The sequence below is a fragment of the Crinia signifera genome, chromosome 7 (assembly GCF_055691185.1).
Source record: "Crinia signifera chromosome 7, ASM5569118v1, whole genome shotgun sequence".
In the NCBI taxonomy this organism is placed as follows: domain Eukaryota; kingdom Metazoa; phylum Chordata; class Amphibia; order Anura; family Myobatrachidae; genus Crinia; species Crinia signifera.
Window position 1 is genome coordinate 54,311,025 of NC_139223.1, and position 13,959 is coordinate 54,324,983.

Genomic DNA, 13,959 nt, shown 5'->3' on the forward strand with positions numbered 1-13,959 from the left:
TGAGGCACAGCCAACATGGAAAGCAGCTGCTAATCTTCATATATTGTACATTTTCACACTTATTTAAAACCAAACTCCATTTTTAAAGCATATTTAATTTTTAATATGGCAAATGGACAACATTTTATTTTTGAAATCTTTTCTTGCAGTTATTCTCAGAACTGTTACAAGTAATTCCTTTACTTTTTGAAACATATTTTAAAAAACACAAAAAAAGCATAGATTGTATTTCACACTATCTATCACATCCTGGAAGCGGAATCTCAAATTATGTTCCTGCCTGCTTTATGTACAGTATAGCAAAAATAGTGGAGGAGCCTCACAGATGGGAACATTGCCATGATAATTGGCTGGGCAAAGAGGGATTTAGATGAAGGGGCTGTGGTGTGCCGCGGGCGCGCACATGCCACTGTCTTTTTTTAACAGACCTGTAGCCACTCCTAGTTATTCCCCAGATACTTAAGCCTGAGACCATTGGTTGTGCTTATCGTTATGACAGGATTCAAGATAAATGTACAATTCCTCCTTGGTTGCTATGGTCACCTTCTCCACTGATTTACGGGATGTTCTTCACACCCTACCATGTTATTCACGCTGTCTTCATGGGACAGGCTTACTAGATCCTTACTAGATCCTTTTCTTTATATCCCCTATGGGACAATCCAGCCTTCCCTGCAGGCTATGACAAATATGCTCTTAGACATTGGATGGCAGCAGGCCTTCTAATTATTAACGATATCGCCCTGTTGCATACTTTCCCATATTTTGAGGACTTACAGGATAGATATGGAATTCCTTCATCGAGGTTTTTCAAATATTTGCAACTACGTAGTGTCCATACCTCACTCAATCCTGTTGGGAATGTTCCCCTTAGATCCATAATAGAATCTCTATGTTTTCTCTCATCACCTGCTAAAGGTCTTCCGCCAGTGGCTGGGCACTTTCATACTGCGGAATTTACTTTGGCCCCTTATCTATAAGGTTAATACCCCTGTCAGACCACATTGCCGGTTGGTTATGTCACCAACCCGGGATGAAGCACAGTGTGAAAGCGCCACCAAGGTCGAGCAACCCTGGATTTCAACCCTGGTCATGACCAGAGTTGAACACGGCTCTGACACAGGTCACGGTGTAGTGTGAACAGGTAACAAGGGTCAAGCAACCTGGGTCTCGTTCACACTATGGAGGAGACAGTGCTGTCAGCTCCAAGTGCTGCCTCCTCCGCCAACAATGATGATGCTCCGCCCCGCCCCCGTGTTACGTCAGTGATCCGTGTCCTTATCCCGGGTACGACTCTGCATTTGCGGTCTGAAAGGGGTATTAGACTGCTGCTGTTGATTTTATTATCTTTTTCATTCTGTTTGGTTACAATGTAGAACACTATCTGCTATTTACTGTTAAGAATTGGGCCAACCCCAGGATACTGTGTTTTTAGTGAATATATTTTTTTTAAACTAATATTTCTGTGTGGAATTTATGTGTTACATGAGAGTAGTTATTGCTGAGAGTATTTGAGTCTGTTACTGAATTTTGATTGGTGGACACATTCATTATGTCTGAGGACACTGCCGGATAACACCTTCCGGTGTTGGTTGGTGAGGTTAGCAGCTGGAGTAGTGATTTCCGCGGCTGGCTGGCCTAACTGACAATTTGTCCCACCTTTGGTTGGCATGTTTGGTGGTTGAACCCCGCATTCTGCAACTTCCACTTCCAGTTGGCGCTGTTAGTGTCCACCCAGGTATATGGAGACTCCAACACTTCCACTTCCGGTTGGCGTGGAAGGTGTCCCAAAGTGCTGTTTGAAACAAAATGCTTTGCCCAGGTACTGCTTATACTTAATTATTCTGGGGGGCATTATATCAATTTGTATATCTTTTAAGCAGGGCTTAAAGTTGTCCTGCTGAGGTCCCCCGCACTCCACTTAAAAGGAGGAACCCGTGCCAGGACCAGGGTTTTCAGCACCCCTTGTAAACTACAAAATTTGTGCCCTACCTTCCACACTATAAAGGGACAGTGCCCTCACAATAGGACCCATGATTCAAATGATGCCACAGAGTAGCACAATCATATTCACATTATACCACATGTAGTGCCTCTGATTCATATTACACAATAAAGTAGTGCCCCTTATTCATGTTATGACACACATAAGTGCCCATTATTCAAGTTACACTACACAGTAGTTTTCCTTATACATGTATGCCACACAGTAGTATCGCTCACAAATAATGCTTACAGCAGTATTGCTTATACACGTAATGCCCACAGCAGTAGTACCCCTTACACAAAATGTCCACAGTAAGTACCCTTTATACACTTATCTATCTCTGTCCTTCCAGAAGCCTTCTTCCTCTTTTGTTCACCTCAGTGACGAAGACAGCATGACATCACAATTTTTGAAATTAGGTATATTTTATTGTTTTAACAAATTACAGGTCCAAAACAAAACAAGAAAACAAAGCAAAAACAAGAAAAAGTCATTATTGTTTTTAATACTTTATATTCTCACCAACCTGTGTTACTGCTAGTGAGTTATAGGAAGGTGTTTTTATACTGTGTCTGCTGATTTGCTTCCTCAACATTTGTTTTGATTTGCCATTGACCCGTGTCAACGGTGTCAGGAACCAGGTGAATGGTTGTCTGTTTTGTTTTCTGTTCTGTTTCTGTTTGGCATTTTGACTCACTGGTGGCCTCCAGTGGTAGGTCTGTTGCCATTACAGCCCTGTGTTCTTTGAGCTATTATTCACAGGCTGTGAGGTATTAGCTCATTAATCAGGAGCAGCCTGAAGATCCACCAGGTGTTTCAATCACCTGAGGCCTTTATAAGCCATGCTCTCCTGGGGATCTGTGCCAGTGATCGCTTCCTGTTTAAGTTCCTGCTGCATGTGCAGGGAACTTCTGTCTGGTCCCTTGTTCCGGTCTCCTGTCTGGATCCCAGGATATATCCTCTGCAGCCCAGCTTCTTGCAGCCCTGCATTTAGCCTCTTCACCCGGTCCCTGGATTCTCTTGCTCCCGTCCCTGGAGTTCTGATATCCGGACTCCCTGCCACTCTGTCGGCTGGAGTATCTTCTGGTCTCAGGTTTCACCTACGTCTGTCCACGTCACCCTCCTTTGTTCCTGTGGGTCACGTAAGTGCTCCTTTGGAGCTTGGTGTCACTTATCCATACCTTCCAGGCCTGCCATGGCTGTACCCCGCCGTGGGTACCTTGATACCATCCAGGCCCGCCGTGGCTGTACCCCGCCGTGGGTATCTTGATTGGTTGTTACGTTGTCACCATATCTTTTTCTTTGTCTTATTTTGTCTGTTGCCATAGCTTCAGCCAGGCAGGGGTTCTCCCCTTTTCCCACTGCACTCGGTTTTAGGGAATCAGTAGTCCTTCTCTGTCTCACATCAGAGATTCCCTTGTTCCCACATTTGTGTTTGCGACTGGGTCGCCTCTCCCTGTTCTTGGCCTGGTGCCGCTAGTCAGGGGTTCCCTTCCAGGTAGGCCCTGTAGTTAGACGGTCCTCTTGTGATACCCCCTGGCGATCGCTTACCCTTTGTCACATCATAACACCTGGCTGCATCGGGGTTAGAGCCGGCGTAACTGGCTCTTTCGAACGCGGCGGCTACAGGCGAAGCCTAGCACTCTGCAGGGGTATTCCATCTGCCCGGGGGACTCAACAGAGTCAGTGTAGGTTTCGCTGTGGCCGTCCTAAACAGCGGTCCCAGCTACGGGCTTACGCCTGATCTCCCGCTCCCTGCCTCATGCAGCACCACACCAACACCCTCACGACCCTGTCTCCGGACTCCAACGGTGGGTAACACCCAGATCCGTAACATTATCACTGGCCCTACCGATATATGCATGTGTTCACGGTAGTCATAGGTATACATGCATGTATAAAATCTTGTTTCAAGGTGTTTTTGATTGTTTGCGGGACCTATAGATTTGTCCATATCAAGATTTTTTTTTCTTTCCCTTCCAGTATTTTGCCCGGTACAGGGTTTTGCTTTATTCAGCTTGCCCAGGTGGTCTGGTGTTTGTTTCATTGCTGTACTTAATTATGTAGGCCTTGCAAGCTTCCTTGATAGCCTTAAATACAGCCTTTACAGCTTTAAAACCTGAGCGGGTTAAGGGTCTGCAGCAGTCATTTCTGCGATTGCAAGATCTGTTAACCCAAATTTTCCTGGACCTATCTGAGGTTGTTGGGGCTCAACCAGCTCCTAAGGAGACCCTGGCTAAAGGGTCAGTCAGTCAAACTTCAGATCAGGAGATTCAGAAGGGACATAGAAGTTTTTTACGGCCAAGGCTCACACCAGAAGAGCGGCGACAGCGTAAAGACTTTAACCTATGTCTGTATTGTGGGGAATCAGGCCACTTTCTCCAGTATTGCGAATTGCGCAGACCTGGTGGTGGTACTGGGAAGGATTTTCCTCAATCCAAGTGGTATCAGGAGATTACATCTATGCCTGTCTCCTCTAAGCAGGAGGAGCCTGACCACACACCCCACATACGTAACGCTCCGACTTACAACTGGGGTCCTAAGACTAGAGCGCCCCATGTTGAGGTACGGAATCAGACGGGAATGTGGAATTCATCCACAAAGATTCCAGACAGAAAGACGTTGGATACTAATCTTCCAGTCAGGGAGATCAACGTTCTTTCAACATTGGAACTGTTAAGTCCCGTAGAGGAGTATCAGGTTTTTCCCTCAAAAGGGGCTTCAAGCGGCATAATCCCAGAGGGGGTCCTTGAAGCCGTCACCCCTAAGAGGGTCTTGGGGAACTTAACCCCACATGGAGTTATGGAGGTCATTGCTCGTGATGAGGCCATGGGAGGCATAACTCCGAAAAAAGAATCCCTGACATCAGTCTCAGCCGGGATTTCTAGTGACATCTTCCCCGATCTTGGGGTTCTCGGAGTTGCCTCTGAGGTTGTGGATCCAGGAGTCCCGGTCTCCATAGGCGAGTCCGATGCCAGGGGCTCATCTAGCGGCAAGGGCGCTTGGGGCTCATTGAACGTTTGTGGTGCTCTAGGTCAGTCGAGCCAATTTGATGCCCAAGGCCCGCCGGGCGTGCCTGATGATACTCCTAACACTCCATACTTCGATGGAGATTTGGCCCAGCTCCGACCAATTGCTCAGCAATTCCTCGCTAAAATGGACTTCTCACATAATATGAAGATAACTCCTACTTCTGCTGTCCGTTATCTCTTATCATGCTTTAGAGGAAGAGCTTTGGAGTGGGTTAAACCTCTCAGAGGCTGACGATCCCATCCTAAGGGATCTTCTGGGTTTCCTAAAAAACGTGTGGAAAGTGTTCAGCCCAAAGGCCGTAGCCCTGAGTGGGGGCCCAAAGGCCTTAGCCCCGAGTGGGGGCCCAAAGGCCTTAGCCCCGAGTGGGGGCCCAAAGGCCGTAGCCCCGAGTGGGGGCCCAAAGGCCGTAGCCTCGAGTGGGGGCCCAAAGGCCGTAGCCTCGAGTGGGGGCCCAAAGGCCGTAGCCTCGAGTGGGGGCCCAAAGGCCGTAGCCTCAAGTGGGGGCCCAAAGGCCGTAGCCTCGAGTGGGGGCCCAAAGGCCGTAGCCTCGAGTGGGGGCCCAAAGGCCGTAGCCTCGAGTGGGGGCCCAAGGGCCGTAGCCTCGAGTGGGGGCCCAAAAGTCTGTTTCGCCCCAGAAGGTGGGCAAGTCCGTTTCGCCCCGGAAGGTGGGCAAGTCCGTTTCGCCCCGGAAGGTGGGCAAGTCCGTTTCGCCCCGGAAGGGGACTCTGTCTGTCTGGTCCCGGAAGGGGACTCTGTCTGTCTGGTCCCGGAAGGGGACTCTGTCTGTCCGGTCCCGGAAGGGGACTCTGTCTGTCCGGTCCCAGAAGGGGACTCTGTCTGTCCGGTCCCGGAAGGGGACTCTGTCTGTCTGGTCCCGGAAGGGGACTCTGTCTGTCCGGTCCCGGAAGGGGACTCAGTCCATTTTGCCCCAAGAGGTACCTTTCAGGCTGAATCCCTGGAAAGGGCGGCCATCTCCTTGGCTGAGGTCCCAAAGACCACAGCCTCAGCAAAGGACTTGAGAGCCATAAACCCAGTTGGGGTCTCGGTCAGGCCAGCTTCCAGGGAGACTTCTGAAGTTTTAACTTCTAGTGGGGTCGTTCACACAGAGAATTCCAGTTCTGAGGTCCTAGAGGTGGACGTTTCCATGTCCATAATATTTGATGGAGATCTTGCCCATTTTATTGCCCTGGTTAAATACTATGTTTCCCTGTTTGAATCAGGACCATCTTCAGGGGTCACTTGGGCAAACATTGTAGACCTCATCATTTCTGCCTTTAGGGGTAGACCTCAGACATGGGCTTACAAGCTGATCAGGTGTTGTGACCCTTGCCTTCAGGATCTCTCCTCTTTTTGTGATGCTGTTATTAAGAAATTCAGTCCCAAGAGGAAGGTTGAGGCTTCACCAGCTCCTGGAGATGTGGTCTCCAACATTAGCCAGAGATATGAGGTCCTGGCGTTGGGAAATTCCCAACCAATCCATTGCGCTTTTGCCTCACCTTGTAGGTCCACATGCAGGAGTCTAGCAGTTGCTCCTGCCATAATGATGGAGGACGAAAGAGTGCCGGCTGAGTTGTCCAGTCAAAAGTCTGAGATTAAAGACTTCCATAAAAATTCCATCTATGGTCAAGGCATTCATTCTTCCTCTTTCCCCATCCCGTCTGTGAAAGAGACGTTCTTAATTCCCTCGGTTCGGGGTTCCAACCCTGATTCTGATTTGGTAACCCATAGCGGTATCTTGGGAGAGGGTACCATCAGATCTGATAATGTGTGGGGTCTGAAATTGTTTTTTCCTTCGAAGTCTAGTAAAAAGAGAAGAAAGAAACATTAATCTCTCTCCTGGATCATCATTTTTTTTCTGTTGTGCCCTGTGGTCACCCTCAGGAGGGCACTGTCAAAGCTGTGGTTTCAGCTTGTGTCTGTTTTAGTTTTGTTTTTGCCCCTTCTTTCCAGAGTCCAGATGCTCATCATTTTTTTGGAGGTCTGGATTTTGGGGTCTGTTGACCCCTCCTCAAGGGGGGGGGGGGGGTACTGTCAGGAACCAGGTGAATGGTTGTCTGTTTTGTTTTCTGTTCTGTTTCTGTTTGGCATTTTGACTCACTGGTGGCCTCCAGTGGTAGGTCTGTTGCCATTACAGCCCTGTGTTCTTTGAGCTATTATTCACAGGCTGTGAGGTATTAGCTCATTAATCAGGAGCAGCCTGAAGATCCACCAGGTGTTTCAATCACCTGAGGCCTTTATAAGCCATGCTCTCCTGGGGATCTGTGCCAGTGATAGCTTCCTGTTTAAGTTCCTGCTGCATGTGCAGGGAACTTCTTTCTGGTCCCTTGTTCCGGTCTCCTGTCTGGATCCCAGGATATATCCTCTACAGCCCAGCTTCTTGCAGCCCTGCATTTAGCCTCTTCACCCGGTCCCTGGATTCTCTTGCTCCCATCCCTGGAGTTCTGATATCCGGCCTCCCTGCCACTCTGTCGGCTGGAGTATCTTCTGGTCTCAGGTTTCACCTACGTCTGTCCACGTCACCCTCCTTTGTTCCTGTGGGTCACGTAATTGCTCCTTTGGAGCTTGGTGTCACTTATCCATACCTTCCAGGCCCGCCATGGCTGTACCCCGCCGTGGGTACCTTGATACCATCCAGGCCCGCCGTGGCTGTACCCCGCCGTGGGTATCTTGATTGGTTGTTACGTTGTCACCATATCTTTTCCTTTGTCTTATTTTGTCTGTTGCCATAGCTTCTGCCAGGCAGGGGTTCTCCCCTTTTCCCACTGCACTCGGTTTTAGGGAATCAGTAGTCCTTCTCTGTCTCACATCAGAGATTCCCTTGTTCCCACATTTGTGTTTGCGACTGGGTCGCCTCTCCCTGTTCTTGGCCTGGTGCCGCTAGTCAGGGGTTCCCTTTCAGGTAGGCCCTGTAGTTAGACGGTCCTCTTGTGATACCCCCTGGCAATCGCTTACCCTTTGTCACATCATAACACCTGGCTGCATCGGGGTTAGAGCCGGCGTAACTGGCTCTTTCAAACGCGGCGGCTACAGGCGAAGCCTAGCACTCTGCAGGGGTATTCCATCTGCCCGGGGGACTCAACAGAGTCAGTGTAGGTTTCGCTGTGGCCGTCCTAAACAGCGGTCCCAGCTACGGGCTTACGCCTGATCTCCAGCTCCCTGCCTCCTGCAGCACCACACCAACACCCTCACGACCCTGTCTCCGGACTCCAACGGTGGGTAACACCCAGATCCGTAACAAACGGCATGGTGCTAAACTCCCCTGGTTAAGCCTTTGGGTTCTGCAATGTCCCAGCTGCCTTCTATGACTTCATGAATGAGGCCATGAGGGACTATCTGGTCAAGGTGTGGATGTTCACCTCAGTGATATTCTCCTTTCTACCAGAACATTGCAGGCAGGTTAAGTTGGTATTGCAAAGGAGAAGAAGAGAAAATCAATCATACGCCAAATTGCAAAATGTGTGTTTGAAGTTTAAAATCTTCTTTCAAGGATACATTTCATCCAATAAGGACCTTTCCATGGATTCTGCAAAAGTTCAAGCTATTCTTGAAAGGAAGCTCATTACTTATATTAAAGCAGTACAAAGACTGTCAGAATTCACTATTACATGAGATTTATTAAGTGCTTTTCTTCTATTGTAGCTCAAATAACTGCGTTAACCAAGAGGGAATTAAACCCAGGATCTTGGTCTGTTGAAGTGTTATCTGTCTTTATAGCCTTAAAGGAAGCTTTTGCTCCTGTATTATGTCATTCAAATCTTGTTCAATTGTTCTGAGCTGATATGTAGTAGAAGTAGCAGGTTTCCCCAAAATAATCAGTGTGATTATAAATTGTATTCATGTGAGTTCTTTTTCCAGGATATTTCTCCAAACCATATTTAATTATGATATTAGTAATTGTGAAATCACTCAATGGGCCCTTGAAGAATGGAGGCATTGGTTAGAGGGGACTTGCCAACCTGTCGAAGTCCATAATGACCACAAAAAAAGCCGGAATATTGAAACATCTAAGCCATGTTTAGACAGTATTTTTACCATCACATCAGGACCGCATCAGTAATGTAAATTGCAGATGCTCTGTCCTCCTTCATGGGCAATGTTATGGTTCCTGATAATCCACATAACCACATTATTGTAGGTCTATGTTTCCATCTTTTTTTTTTTAACATCAAAATTTTTTTATTAAAGATTCTCATTAAAATGAGATACAGAAAAAAAAGATAAGGAAACAAAAACATGGGGGGGAGGGAGGGGAGGGAAAAAGGGGGTCACAAAGTTCAACAGAGTACATAGTAAAAATGATCGCAGCAGACAGTGTACATAATTTCCTTACAGAAGCTTCAAGACTTAAACAGGAAAAGCTCAAAAATATAAATAAAAATATAGTATAGTATAGTAAAATTGAAATAGTAATTGATGTACCATCTAAGTTGTAGATAGCGGGTAAAGGGACGGTATCTTTTTCATTTAGACTAAACAGTAGAGGATTTACTCGCAAGGGATCGGGCTCCCTCACCCTCAGTAACATATATGTGCCAATAAGACCATTGCACTATAGGGGAAAATGTTGAGCAAGTGTAAGTCATATATTCCGTTTCCAAAGGAAAATTGAAATGGGTTTTATTTATCACTTTCAAGATCAACGGGGGGGACTGCCTGTCCAGATTTGTGCCAAGGCTGCACGGGCTGCAAATAATATATGACCCAAAACATAGCATTTGTAAATGGGAATGAAGTCTGGAACTCTGTTCAGTAGAGCCTAGAATGATAAGGGCATAACTGAAGAGATAATACACAATTAATGAAATCAATTTCATCTTACAATACTTGGCCAATACAGGACATATCCAAAATATATGAAAAATATTTCCCACCTCCCCACACAAACACCAGCAAAATTTGGAGCATGAAGGCCAAAACCTGTGTAATCTGTCCAGTGTTAAAAAGAGCCTATGAAGCAATTTGATGTGCATTTCAGAGTGGTTTGAGCATTTAAATATGCGACGAGAGGAACACTACTCCATTGGGCTGCAGTTAATACCATGCAGTCAATACCATGGCTGCAAGGTGCGGCCGGGAAGAGGCGAGCTGCAGCCGGCAGCTCGTCACTTCCTGGCTGTTCTCGGCAGAACGAGCCCGACAGCTTGTGCTGTCGGGCTCGTTCTGCCGAGATACCCTGCTCAATGCTGTCGGGGTAGACAGCATTGAATAGGGCCCGGCGGGCATCTCCCCGACAGGAGATGCTCGTCGGTGATTGAATATCCCCCTTACAGTAAATTGCAACAATCTAGAGAGAACAGCCGAGAGTAATGGATTAGCATGATTGCTGTTCTTAGAGATGGAATACCACCAATTGGAGATCTGAAAATAATGCAAAAGTTTGTTATTCGGGAGGGAGAATTTTTGTTGGAGATTTGAAAAAGATTGAAAAAGATAACAACGTGGAACCTATCATTAAGTCTGCCAGTGATGTCACTCCACAAACAGACCATCGTGTGAGACTAAAATTTGGGATGAGAGTCAACAAGGTTTGAAGGGAAATATTAGCTACTGTAGCATTTGAGAGGAAGGGCAAAGTCTAGAGGCTAACCTATCCCAAACCTGTAAGGACTCAGGAGGATACCATGGATGGGAGTATAGAGGTAAGCATGCATTGTAGATGTTTAGGGAGCAGTAAAGCATATTTGAAAGAGTACAGGGTGTTTGCGAAGATTGCTTTTTATATGAGCGCAGGAGATAGAGCTATCACACTAGGTCTTATTGGTTTTGTTTTTAAGGATACAGAGAACCCCTCCTTTATATTTATTTGGCATCCATCAATGCTCTTGTTGAGGGGGTGCAACCCCAGACATGGGTCGTAAGTACAGAAAAAAGAAGAAAAAAGAATGTCTGTGTGTGGCGCACTAGGAATACAGTAATATAAAATTTTACTTTTAATAGAGTCCAATAAAATTGCTTATACTAGATAAGATGCGATCTAGTACAAAAGTACGGGCTGCACAGACTTTGTGATAGTAGGACTCAGGGGTACCCCCTACATTCTGGAGCCCCTAGGCAGCTGCCCAAAGCTGCCTAATGGAAGAGCCGGGAGCACACGCAGTGCAGATGAGACCATAGGTCAAGGGGACCCATGTGTGTTGAATACACTGCACATAGTACAGATACACACTCTAAAACTAGAATATTCTCCCACTGTTACAGGGCTGCTATTGGTGCCACATTTTCAGCAATATCTTCAGACTGATGGCAGTGGCACAGGATATTGACTCATACATATACCATAATTTCAAAGATTTCCTTCCACAATGCTACTATGCCTCTGGGCTGAATCAAGTAATATTTTTCTTAGCCCTCAAAATGGCGTCTTCTTAATGGTGTAACAACACGTTGGCTAGACTAGCAAATGTATTGGTGAAGTGCCGTTTGAATTCCGGTGTCCAAGCTCAGGTGTCTGGATAGGCTTGAATTTATGGACTCTGGAATCATCTTCTACCCTGACCACATTGGTGTTGTTGCCTGCTCTGCCTACCTGACACCTTACTATCTGGTGCTTAGCGAGGAGGCTCCTCTGTCAATGGGGTCTGGCTTTGGTGGTTGGTGTCCTCATGGGTGTAGCCTGGTGGCTGCCCATTGGTGTGTCAATCGCCCAGGATTGCCCTTGACCAGCATTCTGTACAGCTTCCTCCTTGTCTGCCGGTTCCCTGTTTGACTACGTTCGTACCTAGACAGCTGTAGCTTCACATAAAAATCAACTAGGAGACCTCCAAGCCTCTAGTTCCATCACTGCATCTTCCACTGTGTGTAGGTGAAATGTCCACTTTACGTCAAAGAAACATCCTACAGTATATCTGTAAGAAATACAGTAAGATTAACATTGTATGAGAGTATGATTCATTAATGAAGAAGTCAGAATATTTATCATGATTTAGCCTATCGTCCTAAAGAAAGGCATTACTGAACTACCCTCAAAGCTCAAGACAATCAGCAAATCAGTTTAGTTCTAGCAGGATGGAAATGTTTGGAAGTTGTATATTACAATAGCTACTCATATTGTCCAAATTAGACTTAAAGATCTTAGCGCAGCGCACCCTGTGTGGTTTGCATTTTTCTTTTAACCAATTCTAGGCAGTTACATCTACACAAAGCAATCCTCTGGGGCTATAATCACACACTCTCTCTCGCCTTCACATGAATGAAGACATTTACTTTGAGATTCGACCTTTCTGTACCACAGGCTATTTTCCTCAAATCAGTGCCCAAGTTCAAAGGTACTATTAAAATGCTGTGGATTTAATCTGCAGTGTTTGTTTCACTTGCTGGCACCTCATTCTTCTCCAAACCAGTTCTAAAGCGCACGCTGATTGTTGCTCGCTACAGATCACTGTTATAACATCCTTACATAACTGATGTGAAAGATTTTTGTTGACCTAAGCCTTGATTATGAGTCAGATCCAGAGGTGATTACCAATTCTGTGTAACAATTCTCTTCATTGTACGCATGTGGTTAAGTAGCTCTGTCAATGCATCCAGAGTCAGGGGCAATAAAGTATGAGAAGCCGGTAGTGTGGGACTCCATGCTCTTTATAAATATGGGCATTCTTGCAAGGATTCCAGCACTTCCGGTTCTTGCACTCTAGTGATCATTCCAGAACCCTGAACCCTGGACCCATGGGCAGTGCTGAACCCTGAACCCTGCACCTTGTTAAATCCTTGCAGTTCCTCCTTCCTGCCTGGGGTGTTGCTCTCTGCTGGGGTGTTTCTACCACAAGACAGATGAATGGTGTACACTGCGCTGATAAATGGATGTGACAGTTGTATTAATAGACAGGTGCCAATATAAATCAATAAAAACAATTTATTAATACATAATAAAAAATGTGAATAAAAACTGAATGGACATGAGTAACAACACTAAATGGCATTGAGTGCTTGAATGGATAGAGCTTTAGGGAGGGAATAACAGTTAGAGATCAGTCCATACGGTACCGTAATTCTTTGGGGAGTGAAAGGTGAGATCCATTCCTATGGTGCCTTTAGGATGTTCTTATTGTAGTCCCATTAGATGGGGGGTCCTGTTCCTAATGGGATGGCGGTATGTTAAGGGGGTAACGTTCCCCGGGCAGATGGTAAGGCACCCTCTTCGGTGGACTCAGGACAAATCCTCCAAAACTGGGGTGAAGGACAAGATGGATACAGGATAGGCTGGTTCGGACTCAGATAAAATCTCCCAATGCTTGTAGCAATTAGTATGGGACTGTGGGTTCCCTCTCCTCCACCAACGCGTTTCCCCCTTGAAAAAGCCTTTTCTACAGGCGAAACGCGTTGGTGGAGGAGAGGGAACCCACAGTCCCATATTAATTGCTACAAGCATTGGGAGATTTCATCTGAGTCCGAACCAGCCTATCCTGTATCCATCTTGTCCTTCACCCCAGTTTTGGAGGATTTGTCCTGAGTCCACCGAAGTGGGCGCCTTACCATCTGGCCGGGGAACGTTACCCCCTTAACATACCGCCATCCCATTAGGAACAGGACCCCCCATCTAACGGGACTACAATAAGGACATCCTAAAGGCACCATAGGAACGGATCTCACCTTTCACTCCCCAAAGAATTACGGTACCGTATGGACTGATCTCTAACTGTTATTTCCTCCCTAAAGCTCTATCCATTCAAGCACTCAATGCCATTTAGTGTTGTTACTCATGTCCATTCAGTTTTTATTCACATTTTTTATTATGTATTAATAAATTGTTTTTATTGATTTATATTGGCACCTGTCTATTAATACAACTGTCACATACATTTATCAGCGCAGTGTACACCATTCATCTGTCTTGTTCACTTTTACTGGTTTGACCACCCCTTCTTAGTACACAGCAGCTTTGATAGGGCAACTCATTGTTTGCGCCCCCCACCCTTTGATAACTTGTTATCTTCCACCAC